A 22,699-nucleotide genomic window follows, 5' to 3' on the forward strand; every position below is an offset into this window, starting at 1 on the left:
AAAAAGATTGAGTTTATCACGTTCTGGTAGGATATTTTCAGTACAGTGAGGTGTCTCTCCAGCCGAGGTTGCACGAATAATCTGTGATGGCAGTTCAAGACAGTTTGTCTCAAGCAGAAGTCACACAGGTCTTTCAGTGAAGGTATAACAACAGGTCTGCTTGGGTTTCGAAGCAGCAGTCTAGCAGCAGAAGATTTCTTGACATTTCAAGGTCTCCAAAAATATAGGATGCAACAAGAACAACTCCACTCTTGAGGAAGGGTTTCTTCAGAGACCGGAGGCAACAAGAATTTGCCACCTTTCACATCCAGAGTTGATTCTCAAGAGATGTATGAATCATTTAGAGAGAGAGGTAACATTTCTCTGGTTCTTCCTCTCTTGATCCGTGCAAGTCAAAGTAAATATTTCAAATGCCGGCTGTTTTTCCAACTCACTGGCTTTTTAAAGTGGCCAAAGTAAAAAAAAAACTTTCCTGAACATGGTCACATGTCCAGACACATAGTCTACCCCTGTCACTCAAAAGAGCTGCTCTGAGGAAGGTCAAACCCCTGAGGTGTCCTTGAAATTGTTTCCTTTCCTGTCCTTGAACAATTTCAGCTTTCTTTCAAAGCACCCATAAAGTTCAGCTTTCAAAACATTTCAAAGCTTTTAACCATTTGTAGGTGTGTTCCACTGAGCAGAAATCCTGTTCTCAATAGTTTATGAAACACACAGAATTCTAAGCTCTATTTCAGGTATGTAACTTGTGTCTTCTACTGTGACAGTAGTCATGACATATTTCTTCAAAGTCTCTTCCATTTCTTAATTCCCACAGTAATTTATCTTGACTCTGTCTCTCGGGGACCATGTTTACTTTAGCTATTCTCCTCCTTTTAATATACCGGTAAAAATTCTTACAATCTGTTATGGTGCTTCTGACTAGTTTACTCTCTTATTCTACTTTTTCCCCTTTTGATCAAGGCTTCACCATAAAATAAAAACAAAATACTGCAGATGCTTGAAATCTGAAATAAAAGCATAACGTGCTGGAAGCACACAGCAGGTCTGGCAGCATCTGTGGAAAGAGAAATAGATTTAAAGTTCATGTCTGCTATCTTACATCCGAACTGGCAAAGGTTAGAAATGTCATAGGCTTTGAGCAAGATAAAGGAGGAATATAGGAAATCCGAGCAGTAATAGGCCATTCGGCCTCTCGAGCCTGCTCTGCCATTCAACACGATCATGGCTGATCTTCCACCTCAACCGGTGAGCCTGATGTCAGTGGTCGGGAAGCTGCTGGAGAAGATACTGAGGGATAGGATCTATTCCCATTTGGAAGAAAATGGGCTTATCAGTGATAGGCAACATGGTTTTGTGCAGGGAAGGTCATGTCTTACCAACTTAATAGAATTCTTTGAGGAAGTGACAAAGTTGATTGATGAGGGAAGGGCTGTAGATGTCATATACATGGACTTCAGTAAGGCGTTTGATAAGGTTCCCCATGGCAGGCTGATGGAGAAAGTGAAGGCGCATGGGGTCCAAGGTGTACTAGCTGGATGGATAAAGAACTGGCTGGGCAACAGGAGACAGAGAGTAGCAGTAGAAGGGAGTTTCTCAAAATGGAGACGTGTGACCAATGGTATTCCACAGGGATCCGTGCTGGGACCACTGTTGTTTGTGATATACATAAATGATTTGGAGGAAAGTATAGGTGGACTGATTAGCAAGTTTGCAGACGACACTAAGATTGGTGGAGTAGCAGATAGTGAAGGGGACTGTCAGAGAATACAGCAGAATATAGATAGATTGGAGAGTTGGGCAGAGAAATGGCAGATGGAGTTCACTAAGGGCAAATGCGAGGTGATGCATTTTGGAAGATCCAATTCAAGAGTGAACTATACAGTAAATGGAAAAGTCCTGGTGAACATTGATGTCCAGAGAGATTTGGGTGTTCAGGTCCACTGTTCCCTGAAGGTGGCAACGCAGGTAAATAGAGTGGTCAAGAAGGCATACGGCATGCTTTCCTTCATCGGACGGGGTATTGAGTACAACAGTTGGCAGGTCATGTTACAGTTGTACAGGACTTTGGTTCGGCCACATTTGGAATACTGCATGCAGTTCTGGTCGCCACATTACCAAAAGGATGTGGATGCTTTGGAGAGGGTGCAGAGGAGATTCACCAGGATGTTGCCTGGTATGGAGGGCGCTAGCTATGAAGAGAGGTTGAGTAGATAAGGATTATTTTCATTAGAAAGACGGAGGTTGAGGGGGACCTGATTGAGGTGTACAAAATCATGAGAGGTATAGACAGGGTGGATAGCAAGAGGCTTTTTCCCAGAGTGGGGGATTCAATTACTAGAGGACACGAGGTCAAAGTGAAAGGGGAAAAGTTTAGGGGGGATATGCATGGAAAGTTCTTTACGCAGAGGGCGTGGGTGTCTGGAACGCGTTGCCAGTGGAGGTGGTAGATGCGGGCACGATGGCGTCTTTTAAGATGTATCTAGACAGATACATGAATGGGCAGGAAGAAAAGAGATACAGACCCTTAGAAAATAGGCGACATGTTTAGATAGAGGATCTGGATCGGCGCAGGCTTGGAGGGCCGAAGGGCCTGTTCCTGTGCTGTAATTTTCTTTGTTCTTTGTTCTTTGTTCTCAAAGCCATTTTCCTGCATTATCACTATATCCATTGGTGCCTTTGATATCTGGAAATCGATGGATCCCAGTTTTAAACATACTCAATGACCCAACATCCACTGCCCTCTGGGGTAGAGAATTCCACAGATTCTCCACCCGCTGATTGATGACATTCCTCATCATCTCAGTGCCGAACGGTCTACCTCTTATTCTGAGACTGTGTCCCCTGGTTTGCGAACCCTAAGCCAGGGTAAGCATCCTTCCTGTATCTACCCTGTCGAGCGCGATAACTATTTTGTATACTACAATGAGATCATTTCACATTCTTCTAAATTCTGGAGAATACAGGTGCAGTCTCCTCAACCTCTCCTCGTTGGACAATCCCGCCATCCCAGGAATCTGTCTGGTGAACTTTCGTTGCACTCCCTCTATGGCAAGTATATCCATCCTTGTGTGAGGAGACCAAAACTGTGCACAATACTCCAGGTGCTGTCTCACCAAGGGTCTACTCAATTTCAGCAAGACTTGTTTACTCCTGTACTCCAGGCTTCAGAAGCTTCAGACGGGAAAGAGGAAGCTGTAAAAGGGGTGGGGGAGTTGCATTACTGGTTAAGGAGAATATCACAGCTGTACTGCGGGAGGACACGTCAGAGACGTCATGCAGCGAGGCAATATGGGTGGAGCTCAGGAATAGGAAGGGTGCAGTCACGATGTTGGGGGTTTACTACAGGCCTCCCAACAGCCAGCGGGAGGTAGATGAGCAGATATGCAGACAGATTTTGGAAAGATGTAAAGGTAACAGGGATGTAGTGGTGGGTGATTTTAACTTCCCCTATATTGACTGGGACTCACTTAGTACTAGGGGCTTGGATGGGGCAGCATTTGTGTGGAGCATCCAGGAGGGCTTCTTGAAACAGTATGTAGATAGTCCAACTGGGGATGGGGCCATTCTGGACCTGGTATTGGGGAATGAGAGCGGCCAGGTGGTCGAAGTTTCAATGGGGGAGCATTTCGGGAGCAGTGACCGTAATTCCATAAGTTTGAAGGTACTTGTGGATCAGGATAAGAGTAGTCCTCGGGTGAATGTGCTAAATTGTGGGAAGGCTAATTTTTACAATATTAGGCAGGATCTGAAGAATTTAGATTGGGGGCGGCTGTTTGAGGGTAAATCAACATCTGACATGTGGGAGTCTTTCAAACGTCAGCTGATTAGAATCCAGGACCAGCATGTTCCTGTGAGGAAGAAAGACGAGTTTGGCAAGTTTCGGGAAGCTTGGATGACACGGGATATTATGAGCGCAGTCGAAAAGAAAAAGGAAGCATTTGTAAGGGCCGGAAGGCAAGGCAAAGATGAAGCACTTGAGGAATAGAAAGACAGTAGGAAGGAACTTAAGCAAGGAGTTAGGAGGGCTAAAAGGGGTCATTAAAATTCATTGGCAAACAGGATTAAGGAAACTCCCAAGGCTTTTTATACATATATGAAGAGCAAGAGGGTAACCAGGGAAAGGGTTGGCCCACTCGAGGACAGAGATGGGAATCTATGTGTGGAGCCAGAGGAAATGGGTGAGGTGCTAAATGAATACTTTGCATCAGTATTCACAAAAGAGAAGGACTTGGTGGATGATGAGACTAAGGAAGGGAGTGCAGATAGTCTCAGTCATCTCACTATCAAAAAGGAGGAGGTGTTGGGTGTCTTGCAAAGCATTAAGGCAGATAAGTCCCCAGGGCCTGATGGGATCTTCCCTAGAATACTGAGGGAGGCTAGGGAAGAAATTGCTGGGGCCTTGACAGAAATCTTTGCATCATCACTGGCGACAGGTGAGGTCCCAGAGGACTGGAGAATCGCCAATGTTGCTCATTTGTTTAAGAAGTGTGGTCAGGATATTCCAGGAAATTATAGGGTGGTGAGCCTTACGTCAGTGGTAGGGAAACTATTCGAGAGGATTCTTCAGGACAGGATTTACTCCCATTTGGAAACAAACGAACTTATTAGCGAGAGAAGGCATGGTTTTGTGAAGGGGAGATCGTGTCTTACTAATTTGATTGAGCTTTTTGAGGAAGTGATGAAGATGATTGATGAGGGAAGGGCGGTGGATGTTGTCTATATGGACTTTAGTAAAGCCTTTGACAAGGTCCCGCATGGCAGACTGATGCAAAAGGTGAAGTCACACGGGATCAGAGGTGAGCTGGCAAGATGGATACAGAACTGGCGTAGTCACAGAAGACAGAGGATATCAGTGGATGGGTGTTTTTCTGAATGGAGGGATGTGACTAGTGGTGTTTCGCAGGGATCAGTGCTGGGACCTTTGCTGTTTGCAGTATATATAAATGATTTGGAGGAAAATGTAGCTGGTCTGATTAGTAAGTTTGCGAATGACACAAAGGTTGTTGGAGTTGCGGATAATGATGAGGATTGTCAGAGGATACAGCAGGATATAGATCGGTTGGAGACTTGGGTGGAGAAATGGCATGGAGTTTAATCCGGACAAATGTGAGGTAATGCATTTTGGAAGTTCTAATGCTGGTGGGAAGTATACAGTAAATGGAAGAACCCTTAGAAGTATTGACAGACAGACAGATCTGGGCGTATAGGTCCACAGGTCACTGAAAGTGGCAACGCCGGTGGATAAGGTCGTCAAGAAGGCATACGGCTTGCTTGCCTTCATCGGTCGGGGCATAGAGTATAAAAATTGGCAAGTCATGTTGCAGCTGTACAGAACCTTAGTTAGGCCACACTTAGAATATTGCATGCAATTCTGGTGGCCACACTACCAGAAGGACGTGGAGCCTTTGGAGAGGGTACAGAGGAGGTTTACCAGGATGTTGCCTGGCCTGGAAGGCATTAGCTATGAGGAGAGGTTGGAAAATCTCGGATTGTTTTGACTGGAACGACAGAGGTGGAGTGGCGACATGATAGAGGTTTACAAAGTTATGAGTGGCATGGACAGAGTGGATAGTCAGCAGCTTTTTCCCAGGGTGGAAGAGTCAGTTACTAGGGGACATAGGTTTAAGGTGCGAGGGGCAAACTTTAGAGGGGATGTGCGAGGCAAGTTTTTTACACAGAGGGTGATGAGTGCCTGGAACTTGCTGCCAGGGGAGGTGGTGGAAGCAGATCCGATAGCAACGTTTAAGAGACATCTTGACAAATATATGAATAGGAAGGGAATAGAGGGATATGGGCCCCAGAAGAGCAGAACGTGTTAGTTTCGGCAGGTATCAAGATCGGCGCAGGCTTGGAGGGCTGAATGGCCTGTTCCTGTGCTGGACTGTTCTTTGATCTTTTTACTCAAATTCCGTTGCAATATTGGCCAACATATCATTTGCCTTCCGACTCGTTTGCTGCACCTGCACGTTGACTTCCAGTGACTTACGATCAAGGGCACCCAGGTCCCTTTGGACATCAACACATCCCAATCTCTCACCATTCAATAAACACTCTGCATTTCTGTTTTTGCTACCAATGTGAATAACTTCACACTTTCCCCGTTGTATTCCATCTGCCATGCTCTTGCCCACTCACTTAGTCTGTCTGAATCTCCTTGAAGTCTTTTTACATCTTCTTCACAACTCGCACCTATTTTTGTGTCATCACCAAAATTGGAAATACTACATTTGGTCCCCTTTCCAAATTATTGATATAGATTGTGAATATCTTGGGCTTAGGGGCAAAGTAGATCAAAAGGGGAGTTCTGTGAAAGGACGGAGGGTAGGCGAGTTGAATAAAAGTGATGTCATGGAACATAGGTCAAACGGAGTGCTAATAGTTGTAGTGAAAGGCAGCACATTTTCCCAGAGGAAGTGCTAATGGCAGAAAAAATAACATCTCCGCTCGAAAGCAAAGACATGATAAACAAGTTGAAAGTATTAAACTCGATGAAGAGCGCTCATCAGTAGATGAGGTGCTATTCCTTGAGCTTGCTCACTGGAACACTGCAGCAGGCCGGGGAGAGAAACGTGGGCATCAGAGCAGTATGGTGAATTAAAAGAGCAAGCAGCCGGAAGCTCGGGGTCATGCTTGCAGACTGAGCAGAGGTATTCCTCAAAATGGTCACCCAATCTGCTTTCCATCTCATGACTGTAGAGGTGACCGCATTGTCAGCAGCGAATACAGTATACTAAATTGTAACAAGTACAAATAAATCGCTGCTTCACCTGAAAGGAGTGTTTGGGCTGAAAGAAGAAAGTTATGGAAATACTCAACAGTTCTGGCAGCATCTGTGGAGAGAGAAACAGGTAACATGTTTCAGATCTGTGACTTTTCATCAGTCCACACTGTGTTTTTATAGAGGGGTGTTTGCAGCCTTGGCTGGTGAGGAGAGAGGACGTAAAAGGGCAAGTATTAAACCTCCTACGATTACATGGGAAAGTGCCGCAGGAAGGGGACGAAGTGTCTGGGTGATAGAGCAATGGGCCAGGGCATCATGGATGGAAACAGTCTCTGCAGAACCATGACAGAGGATTGAAGGGGAAGTGCGTTTGGTGGTGGCATCACGCTGCAGGTAGAAGAAATAGTGAAGGATAAACCTTTGGATGTGGAGTCTGCTGGGGTGGAAAGTGAGAACGGGGGAACCCTATCATGGTTCTAGGAGGGAGAGGAAGGACTGAGGAACGAAGTGTGGAAATGAGTCGGACATGGTCCTGTCAACCACCATGGGTGGAGATCCTCGGCTGCAGCAAATTGAAAGACATTCAAGAAGCACTGCTGTGGAAGGCTGCAGATGCATCAGAGAGAGAGAGAAAGGGGAAGACTGGAATGGAGTTATTCCAGGAGGTAGGGTGTCAGGAAGTTTAGTCTAGATAGCTGTGGGAGCCGGTGGTCTTATAATGAATATTAGTGGACAGCCTATCCCCAGAGTTTTATCGTAGTGCTGCCCTCACCCTTTCCCCTCCTGGAACAGCGACTGGGTTGCCATATTCTCACTGACTATCTTCAAGTATCACCCTTTTTGCTCCAAGTATTGTTTCTAAAACTTGACGTAAGTGTGCAGGATCCCTCTACTTTGACACCGTGTCTACACTTAGCCCTATTTTCTAAGTTTTCCCACTTTACCAGACAACAAATAAGGGTTCTCACAAAGTGAAGTAATAATTTATAATAATAAGTTCGTTGTTTGTTTAAAATAGCAATATTTTAACAATTATTTACTTTCATTTTTAGTTGTTTTTTCGTTTTTCTTCTTTTTTTCTTTTTTACATTTTTTACAACTTTTTTTTGCATTTATTCAATTCATCTTAGTTTGTTCAGTTTGCTTCCCCACTGTGTTTTTTTCATGTTTGCACGTGCTGCTGTTCAATATTCAGTCCGTTAACACCTATTCTCTCCTAATGCTTTGTCTTTCAACACACTATTAACATATTGTTTGCCTTTGCTCCATGACCTTTTGGTCAGCTATGTGGCCTTGTCCAATCTGCACCTTCTCCTTTGTTATCTCTTGCCCCTCCCCCACCTCACTTGCTTATAACCTGTGACTCTTTTAATATTTGTCAGTTCCGAAGAAGGGTCACTGACCCGAAACGTTAACTCTGCTTCTCTAGCCACAGATGCTGCCAGAACTGCTGAGTGGTTCCAGCATTTCTTGTTTTTATTTTAACAATTATTGTTCCAGTAATTAACGTAATGAAGTTACAATTGCTTTACAATTAATTATAAAATTGGACATAATTTGAAATGGTACGTAATTCCCGATTGCATATAGCTACAGTGAATTGTTATGTTGAACTTGATCGAGTATATGTGGGAAAATGGTTATATTTATTTGTTAAATTGGTCTTGATGGCCGATACACAGGGGAATGAGCTTAAAGTTAATTGTTTAATTGGACAAGATGAACCAATGGACAGTGGAATTATATTTCCAGTTATTGCGATATTGAGCTTGATAACTCGTGCACAGCGGAATGAGGTCACAATTAATTGTTAAATTGGACGTGATGACCAATACACATCTGAATATAGTTTCTGTAATTATTAAATTGTAGCTAACAGCAAATGGACTGTGTATAAAGTTACAATTAATTATTCATTGTGCTTGATAACTAATGCACAGGGAATGAAGTTGCAGTTTACTCTTGTATTGGATTTGGGATAAAACATGTATAAACAAATTTACAGTTAATTGTTTATTCGAGGTTGACAAACAATACACAGGAGAATATCGGCGCAGTTAATTGCTTAATTGGATATGATAACCAATAACCAAAAAAATAAAATTACAGTTAATTGCCAAATTGATATTGATAACAATTCACAGGGGAATATGGTAACAACTAATTGTTTATTTTGACATGATAACCGTGGATAAGGGAATAAAGGTGCTGTTAATTGTAATATTCTACGTAATAACTAGCACACGGCATACAAAGTTATGGGTAATTGTTGAATTGGGCTTCAAAGCCAATGCACATGTGAATAAGTTACTGTTAATTCTGTAATTGATAAGGATAACCAATAACAAAAGGAATAAAGTATGAGCAAATTGTCATACAGAGCTTAATAACAGTACACAGGGGTACACAGTGGAATAAAGTGTTAAGTTGGCATTGATAACCAACACACAGGGGTTAAAGTTCAGTCCGTTGCTAAATTGCATATGATGAATAATATGCATGGAAATAATGTTAAAGTTAATTCTTCTATTGAACAGACCAGGTGAATACAATTTGTTAATTCTTAAATTGGTCGCAATAACGAATGAATTTTGGAAAAGTCACTGTTAATGGTTAAATCGAACAAGATAAATAACATACAGGTTAATAACGTATCAGCTAATTATAAAATTGGTCACGTCAAGTGTTACACGTGGGAAAAGGATAGAGCTATTTGAATTTCATATGGTAAATGATGCAATGTTTCATAAAATTGCATTTAATTATTATGTTACATTAGGATAAACATAATTTAAGGGCAGAAAGTTATAGTAAATTAACTGTTCAGTTACATATGAATAAATCGCTCACTATTAAGTTGATGGAAAAAATGTTTGTGGTTACGAGTATATATTGTTATTAAGATACAGTTAATTATTGAATTTGTCCGAAGGATAATACGCAGCAAAGCAAGTCACTTAAATTGCTTAATTGAGCATGATGTCCAATATACAAAATAATAAAGAATAGTTAGATGTTAAATTGGTTTTGGTAACAATACGCACGGGAATATGTTTACCGTTAATAGTTTAATTGGACATGATAACAAGACACAGAATAATAAGTTCAAACTTAATTTTTAAATTTATCCTGATAACTAATCCACAAAACGTAAAGTTAGTCCAGTTGTTATATTGGGCTTGATAACAATGCAATAGAGGGATAACGATAAGTTTATTTGTCAAATTGGGTTTCATATCTGAAACACAACTTATAAAGTTGCTGTTAATTGTTATGTTGTGTTTGATACCCAACCACAAGGGAGTAAGGCCACAGATAATTGATCAATTGGACATGATAACAAATGCATGAAGGAATTTGTTTATTATACAATTGGCGATTATAATGGTATGCAGGACAAAAAGCGACAATCGATTATTGCAATCGATTTGCTAAAATACACGGGGAATAATTGTTGCACTTAAATGCTAAATTATGCATGGCAAGCAATACCCAGTGGAATAAATGGAGAACTATTGTACAATTGAGCTTGATAACCAAAAAACCAGAGGAATATTAACTGGTTAATTGGAGATAAGTGTACAAAGGAATGAAATTGCTATTAATTATTAAATTGTGCCTAATAGCAAATGCACGGGTGTAAACATGCAATTAACTGTTTATTGGGATGGATAACCAAAGCACAGGAAGTAAAGTTACAGTTGATTGTTATATTGGCTTGATACAATGGATGTGCAAGTAAGACAGAGTTATTTTTTTATTTGGGCTCAATAAGCAGAACGCAGGAGAATATGGTTACAGTGAATTGTATAGTTGGACATGATATCCAATGCCTAATATATAATGATACATGCAATTATTGAATTGGACCTGATAACTAATACATATTGCAAAAAAATCGACTAATTAACTGATGTATTAGGCCTGATGGTGACACACAGGAGAAGAACGTGACCGTTAATTGTCCGTTTGGAATTGATAGCTGTTACACAGTGGAATAAGTTTCCAACTGCTGTTAAATTAAAACATAGAACAGAGAACATAGAACAGTACAGCACAGTGCAGGCACTTCGGCCCACGATGTTGTGCCGAACCTTTAACCTACTCTCAGTTCAAACTACCTATCTACCTTCATTCAACTATCATCCATGTACCTATCCAAGAGTCGCTTAAATGTCCCTAATGTATCTGCTTCTACTACCACCGCTGGCAGCGCATTCCACACACCCACCACTCTCTGTGTAAAGAACCGACCTCTGACATTTCTCCGAAACCTTCCTCCAATCACCTGAAAATTATGAAACCTGGTGACAGCCCTTTCCGCCCTGGGAAAAGGTCTCTGGCTATCCACTCTATCTATGCTTCTCATCATCTTGTACGCCTCTACCAAGTCAACTCTCATTCTTCTTCGCTCCAATGTGAAAAGCCCGAGCACCCTCAATCTTTCTTTGTAAGACATGCCCTCCAGTCCAGGCAGCATCCTGGTAAATCTCCTCTGCACCCTCTCTAAAGCTTCCACATCCTTCCTTTAATGAGGCGACCAGAACTGAACACAATATTCCAATTGTGGTCGAACCAGGGCCTTAGAGTTGCAGCATAACCTCGCAGCTCTTAAACTCAATCTCCCTGTTAATGAAAGCCAACACACCATATGCCTTCTTAACAACCCTATCAACTTGGGTGGCAACTTTGAGTGATCTATGGACATGGACCCCAAGATCCCTCTGTTCCTACACATTACCAAGAATCCTGTCTTTAAGCCTGTATTCTGCATTTAAATTCGACCTTCCAAAATGAATCACTTCACACTTTTCCACGTTGAACTCCATCTGCCACTTCTCAGCCCAGCTCTGCATCCTGTCAATGTCCCGTTGCAACCTACAACAGCCTTCCACACTATCCACAACTCCAGCAATCTCGGTATCATCGGCAAACTTGCTAACCCGGCCTTCCACTTCCTCATCCAAGTCATTTATAAAAATCAAAAAGAGCAGAGGTCCCAGAGCTGATCCCTGCGGAACACCACTGGTCACCGAGCTCCATGCTGAATATTTGCCATCTACTACCACCCTCTGTCTTCTATGGGCCAGCCAATTTTGTATCCAGACAGCCAACTTTCCCTGTATCCCATGTCTCCTCACTTTCTGAATGAGCCTACCATGGGGAACCTTATCAAACGCCTTGATAAATTCCATATACACCATATCCACTGCTCTTCCTTCATCAATGTGTTTTGTCACATCTTCAAAGAATTCAATATGGCTTGTGAGGCATGACCTGCCCCTCACAAAGCCATGCTGACTGTGTCTAATCAAACCATGCTTTTCCAAATAATCATAAATCCTGTCTCTCAGAATCCTCTCCAATAATTTGCCCACTACCGACATAAGACTGACCAGTCTATAATTCCCAGGGTTATTCCTATTCCCTTTCTTGAACAAGGGAATAACATTTTCCACCCTCCAATCAACCAGTACTACTCCAGTGGACAGTGAGGACGCAAAGATCATCGCCAAAGGCGTGGCAATCTCTTCCCTTGCTTCCAGTAACATCCTTGGGAATATCCCGTCTGGCCTCGGGGACTTATCTATCCTCATATCATTCAAAATTTCCAGCACATCCCCCCTCTTAACCTCAACCAGTTCGAGCATATCAGGCTGTTCCACGCTGTCCTCACTAACGACCAGGTCCCTTTCACTAGTGAATACTGAAGCAAAGTATTCATTTAGGACCTCCCCTACCTCCTCCGCCTCCAGGCACAAGTTCCCTCCACTATCCCTGATCGGCACTACCCTCAGTCTGGCCATCCTCTTGTTCCGCAAATAAGTGTAGAACGCCTTGGGATTTTCCTTAATCCTACCCGCCAAGACTTTTTCATGACCCCTTCTCGCTCTCCTAAGTCCATTCTTCAGTTCCTTCCTGGCTACCTTGTAACCCTCTAGAGCCCTGTCTGATCCTTGCTTCCTCAACCTTAAGTAAGCTTCCTTCTTCCTCTTGACTAGCTGTTCCACATCTCTTGTCATCCAAGGTTCCTTCACCCTACCATCCCTTCCTTGCCTCATCGGGACAAACCTATCCAGCGGTCGCAGCAGGTGCTCCCTAAACAACCTCCACATTTCTGTCCTGCATTTCCCTGAGATCATCTGTTCCCAATTAATGCTCCCCAGTTCCTGCCTAATAGCATTGTAATTCCCCCTCCCCCACTTAAATATTTTCCCATCCCGTCTGCTCCTGTCCCTCTCCATGACTGCAGTAAAGGTCAGGGAGTTGTGATCACTATCACCGAAATGCTCTCCCACCGAGAGATCTGCCAACTGGCCTGGTTCGTTGCCAAGCACCAAATCCAACATAGCCTCCCTTCTAGTCGGCCTATCTACATATTGAGACAGGAAACCTACCTGGATACCCCTGACAAAATCTGCTCCATCCAGACTATTTGCACTAAGGAGGTTCAAATCAATATTAGGGAAGTTGAAGTCACCCATGACAACAACCCTGTTGCTTCTGCAACTTTCCAAAATCTGCCTCCCAATCTGTTCCCCGGTGTCTCTGTTGCTATTGGGGGGTCTATAGAAAACTCCCAACAAAGTGACTGCTCCTTTCCTGTTTCTGACACCCACCCATAACGACTCAGTAGACAAATTAGGCATGATAACTTTTACTTGGGGCGATAATTGTTATACGGTGTTTGATAACAATTCACAAAGAAAATTGTTCAACCTATTTGTTTTATTGGACATGATGGCCGATGCACAAGGGTATAAAGGTATAGTTAATTGTAAAATTGCGCAGGATAAATTGTATACATGACGTAAAGTGCTTGATTTTTTGCTCACAGTCGGGCAGCAAGTGCAAGACTGAAAAGGCAGGGGAAATATTGCCTCAGCCAGCTGGGACACCGCCCCCCCCCGCCACCCCACCCCCACCAGTGCAATTCTACAGTGCTGGATCAGTTAACAGCGGTATCCTAGTCCCTGTAAAGAGGGGGATAGAACGCCAGAACTACAAGCAGAAGTCGATCATCCGGCCCGTGCGTTGCTGTAGTGCATCTTGTAGATGATAAATAATGCTGTCACTGTAACGGTGGTGGAGGGACTGAATGTTTGTGGATGGTATGACAATCAAGCGGGCTGTATAGTCCTGGATGGTGGTCGAGCTTTTAGAGTGTTATTGGCGCTGCACCCATCCAGGTAAGTGGAAAGTATTCCATCATACTCCTGACTTCTGCCTTGCAGATGGTGGACAGACTTTGGAGAGTCAGGAGGTGAGTTACTCGCCGCAGGATTTTTGGCCCCTGACCTGCTCTTGTAGCCATAGTATTTGTACGGCTGCTGCAATTCAGTTTCTGATAATGGCAACGGCAGGATGTCGAGAGTGGAAGGTTCTGTTATCGTAATCGCATTGAATGCCAAGGGGAGATGGTTAGACTCTCTCCTTTTTTGAGATAGGCATTTTCTGGCACTTGTGTGGCTCGATTGTTATTTGCCACTTGTCAGCCCGAGCCTGGATATTGTCCAAGTTTGCTGCATTTCTACAAGGACTGCTTCAGCATCTGAGAAGTTGCGAATGTTGCTGAACATCCCACTCTGACCTTATGATTGAAGGAAGATCATTGATGACGGAGCTGAAGATGGTTGGGCCGAGGACACTACTCTGAGAAACACCTACAGTGATGTCCTGGTGCTGAGATGATTGGCCTCCAACAACCACAACAATTTTCTTTTACGCTTGGTATGCCTCCAGCCAGCGGACAGTTTTTTCCTGATACCCATTGAAGCTAGTTTTGCTAGGGCTCCCTGATGCCATTCTTGGTCAAGTACTGCCTTGATGTCAGGGGCCGTCACTCCCACCTCACCTCTTGTGTTCAGCTGTTTTGTCCATGTTTGAACCAAGGCTATAATGAGGTCAGGAAATGAGTGGCCCTGGCTGAACCAAAACTGAGTGTCACTGAGCAGGTTATTGTTAAGCAAGTGCCACTTGATGGCACTGTCGATGACACCTTCCATCACTTTACTGATGATTGGGAGTAGACTGATGGGGCGGTAATTGGCAGGGTTGGATTTGTCCTGATCTTTGTGTTCAAAAGGCCTTCCTTTTTATATACCTATGGAAGCTCTTTCAATCTGTTTTTTTTTGGTCTGGTTTATTCTCATTTTCTGTTGTTTTTTCTTTTTTATCAACTTTCTGGTGGCCCTTTACTGGTTTCGAAAACACTCTCAATCCTCAAACTTGTTACTCTTTTTTGCAACATTGTACGTCCCATCTTTCTATCTAAGACCATCCTTGACTTCCTGATGGGTTTTTCTCGCTGAGTGTTTAGTTTCTCAATGGAATGTAGTATGTTGAACATTTTGAATTGTTTCTTTAAAGGTTTTCCACTGTTTATTTACCGCCAAACCTTTTAGTCTATTTACCCAATTTACCTCTCTTTGTTTACGTTCACGAATAAGTTTGCGATTGGAGTATGTCACTTACAAGGTTAACATGGAATTCAGTGGTATTACGATCACTATTCCCCAGTGGATCTTTTATTGTGATATTATTAATTAACCCTACTTTATTACTCAATACCAGATCTAAAATAGCTTTATCCCTAATAGATTCCACAATGTGTTGCTCCAGGAAACCGTTCGGAAAACATTCTACAATCTCATCTTCTAGAACACTACTGACAGGAAGGTTACAGTTACTACAATTAGTATACTGCCTTTGAAACAATATCGAGTAATTTCTTGTTTAATGTCTGTCCAATGATATAATTACTGTTAAGAGGCCTATAAACTACTCCCATCAGTGTTTTCTGATTCTTGCTATTCTTAATTTCTACTCATACTGATTCTTTGAGGCCTGATCCTTCCTCACTAATATTCCTATATCATCCTTTAGTATCAGTACTACCCCATCTGCTTTGCCATTCTTACTTTCATTTCGAAATATTGTGTACCCTGGAATATTTATTTCCCAAACTTGATCACATTATAATGTCGACTCGACTGAAACAATTTACCCCTATTTGTGCCGCTATTTTATCTGTCTTATTGAAGATGTTTTGCGCTTTCAGATGAAAAACCTTCAATTTCATTTGGTTTTTTTACTTCTATTCTCTGTATTGACCTTATTCACTGATGCACAATTTGTTTTAGCTCTCTGTCCCTTCCTGTCCGATTCTCTTCGACTTTATCCACAACGCTATACTGTTACAATGCCTTGATTTTTCTCTTTGGTTTTCTAAATCTCCCTTCACTTGCACCATCCTCCCCGCCAGTCAGTTCACAACCACTAGCCTTATCTGCTGGTGCACTCTTAAGTTTGTAAGCTCTGCCCCTTCCTGCCACACTCTGAGTATAAAGAACCTTTTAGCTATTGTACTGTTATGCCTTCTCTCTCTTTTAATGGTCACATATTCCCTCACTTGATCCCTCACCCCGCTATTTAATTTAAAGCCCTCTTTACCACCCTAGTTATATGACTCGCTGAGCACGGTTCAGGTGAAAGACCATCCCAATGGCACAGCTCCCACTTTCCCCAGTACTGGTGCCAGTACCCCATGAATCGAAGCCCATTGTTCCCACACCAGTCTTTGAGCTATGCATTTAATTCTCTAATCTTAGTTACCCTCCAGCATTTGCTTGTGGCTTTGGTAATAACCCAGTCTTTAATACCTTTGCGCTTCTTCTTTTTAATTTAGCCACTAGCTGCTCTTACACCTTATGCAGAATCTCTTCCATAGTCCTATCTATGTCATTGGTACCCACGTGGACCACGATAATTGGATCCTCTCCCTTCCACTGCAGGTTCCTGTCCAGCCCTGAGAAATGCCTCGAACCGTGGCACCAGGCAGACAGCACAGCCTTCTGGACTCTCGCTTTTGACTGCAGAGTATGGTGTCTATCCCCCGAATATATTATCCCCTAACATCATTGTATTCAAGAACACAAGAACATATGACTTACACAGCACTTACCTTCAGAGAGAGCAGCGGACAGGAGCGGACCTGCGGGACGAACACAGAGTGAGGAACAGATAAAAAACCACCAAGGATCATGGGTTACAGCAGTTACCTTGCAGTGGAGCAGCAGACGTGAAAAGTGACATCACAGGAAAGCTGTAAGGTGATTGGTTGGTGAGTAGCGGCTGTCAGGGTGCATCAATAAATAGCTGGGTTAATACACTACTGTTAGGGTGCACGTGTAACTATGTGGGGTAACTGGAAGGCTAAAAACGAGTAAACACTTAAGTATTAATGACAAGGAACAAGTGATTAGCTGGTGTGTATTATCTTCTTTGATTTAAAGTTTATTTTATCTAATGACCTGTTTTGATAGGTAGTAGGATTTATGAGTACCAGTAAGGTTTACGTAATAGTTCTAAAGTTTTTTAGTATTGGTATCATTTATTTTTTTAGCAGTAGTAAACAGTCTTAGAGACAGGATAAAGGCACGAATTAATCAAGGATAGTGAGCATAGATTTTTTAAGAGAAGATCAACTGGATCGGCCTTTTTGAATAACGAACAAGGAAGGAAGATAGATGAGGGTAGTGACAAGTTCCCACATGGCAGACTGGTAAAAAAAAAAGTAAAACCCCATGGGATCCATGGAAATGCAGCAAGGTGGATACAAAATTGGCTCAGTGGCAGGAAACAAAGGTTAATTATTGATGGGTGTTTTTGTCACTGGAGGGTTGTTTCCAGTTTTAGTTCCACAGGGCTCAATACTGGCTCCCCCGATTTTTTGTGGTATATAATAACGATGCGGATGTGAATGTTTAGTTTAGTTTAGTTTAATTTAGTTTAGAGATACAGCACTGAAAAAGGCCCTTCGGCCCACCGAGTCTGTGCCGACCATCCTGAGTTCAGGAGTGGTGGAGCCTCAACCTTTGACCTTATCCAACAGGTACGAGATACTTGCTCCCTGTGTGGATGAGGAAAAGGGCTGAGGGGAGGATGAGCCAACTGACCATGGCACCATAGTGCAGAAGGCCATTCAAGAGGGGGGAGCAAAAAGACAAGTGGTAGTTATCGGGGATTCTATAATTAGGGGGATAGATAGTATCCTTTGCAAGCCGGATCGGGAGTCCCGCATGGTGTGTTGCCTGCCCGGTGCCAGCGTGTAGGACATCTCTGACCGGCTTGAAAGGATATTGGAGCAGGACGGGAAGAATCCAGTTGTTGTGGTCCACGTAGGCAAGGCTAGGCTGGAGGACCTGTTTGGGGATTATAAAGCACTAGGAACGAAATTAAGGAGCAGGTCCTCGAGGGCCATAATCTCCGGATTACTGCCCAAGCGACGTGCAAATGGGCTTAGGGATAAGAATATTAGGGAAGTAAACACGTGGCTAAGGGAGTGGTGTGGGAAAGAGGGGTTCCATTTCATGGGGCATAGGCATCAGTTTTGGAACCGGGGGGATCTGTACCGATGGGACGGTCTCCACCTGAACCGATCTAGAACCAGTGTTCTAGCGAAACGGATAAATAGGGTGGTCCCTAGGACTTTAAACTAGTGACTCGGGGGGAAGGGAAAGGGAAAATAACAGGGAGTATGATGGCAAATAAAAAGGTAAGCAGCAGGTTAACATGTGTGCAGGAGGGTTTAAGTTCAAGGCAGACTATGAAAGAAGCAGAAAGGAAGGATAACTCAGGAGTTATTATTAGAGATGTTGGAAATCATGAGGGCAAGAAAGCTAGCATAAAGGCACTTTACCTGAATGCTCGTAGCATTCGTAACAAGGTTGATGAGTTAATGGCACAAATCATCGCGAATGAATATGATTTGGTAGCCATTACGGAGACATGGTTACAGGTTGGTCACGACTGGGAGTTTAATATCCAGGGTACCAGACTATTCGCAAGGACAGACAGGAAGGTAAGGGAGGTGGTGTAGCTCTGACATTCAAGGACGACATCAGGGCGGTGCTGAGAGATGATATAGGTTCTATGGAGAATGAGGTTGTATCCATTTGGGTGGAAATTAGAAACTCTAAGAAAAAGTCATTGATAGGCGTAGTCTATAGGCCACCAAATAATAACATCACATTGGGGCGGGCAATAAACAAAGAAATAACTCATGCCTGTAAAAATGGTATGGCAATTATCATGGGGGATTTTAATCTACATGTAGATTGGTCGAACCAGCTCAGTCAGGGTAGCCTTGAGGAGGAGTTCGTTGAGTGTATCGGTGATAGTTTTATTGAACAGTACGTAATGGAACCGATGAGGGAGCAAGCTATCCTAGATCTAGTCCTGTGTAATGAGACAGGAATAATTAATGACCTCATAGTTAGGGATCCTCTTGGAAGGAGTGATCACAGTATGGTTGAATTTAGAATACAGATGGAGAGTGTGAAGATAAAATCCAATACCAGGGTCCTGCGCTTGAACAAGGGGGACTACAATAGAATGAGGGAGGACTTGGCTAAAGTGGACTGGAAACAAAGATTTTATGGTGGGACAGTTGACCAGAAGTGGAGGACTTTCAAAGCAATTTTTCAAAGTGATCAGCAAAAGTATATTCTAGTGAAAAGGAAGGACTGGAAGAAAAGGAGTAATCTGCCATGGGTGTCTAAGGAAATAAGGGAGGCTATCAAATTGAAAGACAAGGCATACAAAGTGGCTAAAAACAGCATGAAACTAGAAGATTGGGAAAACTTTAAAGGTCAACAGAAAGCCACAAAAAGTGCTATAAAGAGAAGTAAGATAGAACATGAGAAAAAAAACTAGCACAGAATATAAACACAGATAGCAAACGTTTCTATAAATATATAAAACGAAAAAGAGTGGCTAAAGTAAACGTTGGTCTTTTAGAGGATGAGAAGGGGAATTCAATTATGGGATATGATGAAATGGCCGAGGCATTGAAAGGTATTTTGTATCGGTCTTCACTGTGGAGGACATTAATAACATGACAGTAATTGACAAAGAGACGAACGTAGGTGAGGACCTGGAAACAATCATTATTACGGAAGAGGTAGTGTTGGGCAAGCTAATGGAGCTAAGGATTGATAAGTCTCCTGGCCCTGATGGAATGCATCCGAGGGTAGTAAAAGAGATGGTGGGAGAAATAGCAGGTGCACTGGCAGTAATTTTCCAAAATTCGCTGGACTCTGGGGTAGTCCCAGCAGATTGGAAAACAGCAGATGTTATGCCACTGTTTAAAAAGGGAGGTAGACAAAAGATGGGGAATTATAGACCGATTAGCTTAACCTCTGTAGTGGGGAAGATGCTTGAGTCAAGGAAGAAATAGCATGGCATCTCGAGGGAAATTGTCCCGTTGGGCAGACGCAGCATGGGTTCATGAAGGGAAGGTCATACTTGACAAATCTTTTGGAATTCCATGATGACATTACGAGCAAGGTGGACAATGGGGACCCAGTGGATGTGGTATATAAGGAGAAAGAGGGTAACAAGAGAAAGAATTGGCCCACTAAAGGACAAAGGAGGAATGTTATGCTTGGACTCAGAGAAAATGGGTGAGATTCTAAACGAGTACTTTGCATCGGTATTCACCGAGGAGAGGGACATGACGGATGTTGAGGATAGGAACAGATGTTTGATTACTCTAGGTCAAGTCGGCATAAGGAGGGAGGAAGTGTTGGGTATTCTAAAGGGCATTAAGGTGGACAAGTCCCCAGGTCCGGATGGGATCTATCCCAGGTTACTGAGGGAAGCGAGAGAGGAAATAGCTGGGGCCTTAACAGATATCTTTGCAGCATCCTTAAACACGGGTGAGGTCCCGGAGGACTGGAGAATTGCTAATGTTGTCCCCTTGTTTAAGAAGGGTAGCAGGGATAATCCAGGAAATTATAGACCGGTGAGTCTGACGTCAGTGGTAGGGAAGCTGCTGGAGAAGATACTGAGGGATAGGATCTATTCCCATTTGGAAGAAAATGGGCTCATCAGTGATAGGCAACATGGTTTTGTGCAGGGAAGGTCATGTCTAACCAACTTAATAGAATTCTTTGAGGAAGTGACAAAGTTGATTGATGACGGAAGGGCTGTCGATGTCATATACATGGACTTCAGTAAGGCGTTTGATAAGGTTCCCCATGGCAGGCTGATGGAGAAAGTGAAGGCGCTTGGGGTCCAAGGTGTACTAGCTAGATGGATAAAGAACTGGCTGGGCAACAGGAGACAGAGAGTAGCAGTAGAAGGGAGTTTCTCAAAATGGAGACGTGTGACCAGTGGTGTTCCACAGGGATCCGTGCTGGGACCACTGTTGTTTGTGATATACATTAATGATTTGGAGGAAAGTATAGGTGGACTGATTAGCAAATTTGCAGACGACACTAAGATTGGTGGAGTAGCAGATAGTGAAGGGGACTGTCAGAGAATACAGCAGAATATAGATAGATTGGAGAGTTGGGCAGAGAAATGGCAGATGGAGTTCAATCAGCGCAAATGCGATGTGATGCATTTTGGAAGATCCAATTCAAGAGTGAACTATACAGTAAATGGAAAAGTCCTGGGGAAAATTGATGTCCAGAGAGATTTGGGTGTTCAGGTCCACTGTTCCCTGAAGGTGGCAACGCAGGTAAATAGAGTGGTCAAGAAGGCATACGGCATGCTTTCCTTCATCGGACGGGGCATTGAGTACAAGAGTTGGCAGGTCATGTTACAGTTGTATTGGACTTTGGTTCGGCCACATTTGGAATACTGCGTACAGTTCTGGTCGCCACATTAGCAAAAGGATGTGGATGCTTTGGAAAGGGTGCAGAGGAGGTTCACCAGGATGTTGTCTGGTATGGAGGGCGCTAGCTATGAAGAGAGGTTGAGTAGATTAGGATTATTTTCATTAGAAAGACGGAGGTTGAGAGGGGACCTGATTGAGGTGTACAAAATCATGAGAGGTATAGACAGGGTGGATAGCAAGAAGCTTTTTCCCAGAGTGGGGGTTTCAATTACTGGAGGACACGAGTTCAAAGTGAAAGGGGAAAAGTTTAGGGGGGATATGCGTGGAAAGTTCTTTACGCAGAGGGTGGTGGGCACCTGGAACGCATTGCCAGCGGAGGTGGTAGATGCGGGCACGATGAAGTCTTTTAAGATGTATCTAGACAGATACATGAATGGGCAGGAAGAAAAGAGATACAGAAGCTTAGAAAATAGGCGACATGTTTAGAGAGAGGATCTGGATCGGTGCAGGCTTGGAGGGCCGAAGGGCCTGTTCCTGTGCTGTAATTATCTTTGTTCTTTGTTCTTTGTTGGTGTACCTAGATTTCCAAAAGGCCTTCGACAAGGTGCCGCACAAGAGGCTGCTGCATAAGATAAAGATGCATGGCGTTAGGGGTAAAGTATTAGCGTGGATAGAGGATTGGTTGACTAATAGGAAGCAGAGAGTGGGGATAAATGAGTGCTATTTTGGTTGGCAATCAGTCACTAGTGGTGTGCCTCAGGGATCGGTGATGGGACCGCAATTATTTACAATTTATATAGATGATTTGGAGTTGGGGACCACGTGTACGGTGTCACAGTTTGCAGATAACACTAAGATGAGTGGCAGAGCAAAGTGTGCAGATGACTGTGAAACTTTTCAGAGGAACATAGATACATTGAGTGAGTGGGCAAAGGTCTGGCAGATGGAATACAACGTTAATAAACGTGAAGTCATTCATTTCGGTAGGAGTAACAGTAAAAAGGATTATTACTTCAATGGTAAAAAGTTGCAGCATACTGCTATGCAGAGGGACCTGGGTGTCCTTGTGCATGAATCGCAGAAGGTTAGTCTGCAGGTACAGCTCGTAATTAGGAAGGCAAATGGAATTTTGTCCTTCATTGCTGAAGGGATTGAGTTTAAAAGCAGAGAGGTTATGTTGCAGCTGTACAGGGTACTGGCGAGGCCGCACCTGGAGTACTGTGTGCAGTTTTGGTCTCCTTACTTGAGAAAGGATGTACTGGCACTGGAGAGGGTGCAGAGGAGGTTCACTAGGTTGATTCCGGAGTTGAGGGATTTGGCATATGAGGAGAGACTGAGTAGATTGGGATTAT

Source organism: Heterodontus francisci, unplaced genomic scaffold (genome assembly GCF_036365525.1).
Source record: "Heterodontus francisci isolate sHetFra1 unplaced genomic scaffold, sHetFra1.hap1 HAP1_SCAFFOLD_368, whole genome shotgun sequence".
NCBI classification, from domain to species: domain Eukaryota; kingdom Metazoa; phylum Chordata; class Chondrichthyes; order Heterodontiformes; family Heterodontidae; genus Heterodontus; species Heterodontus francisci.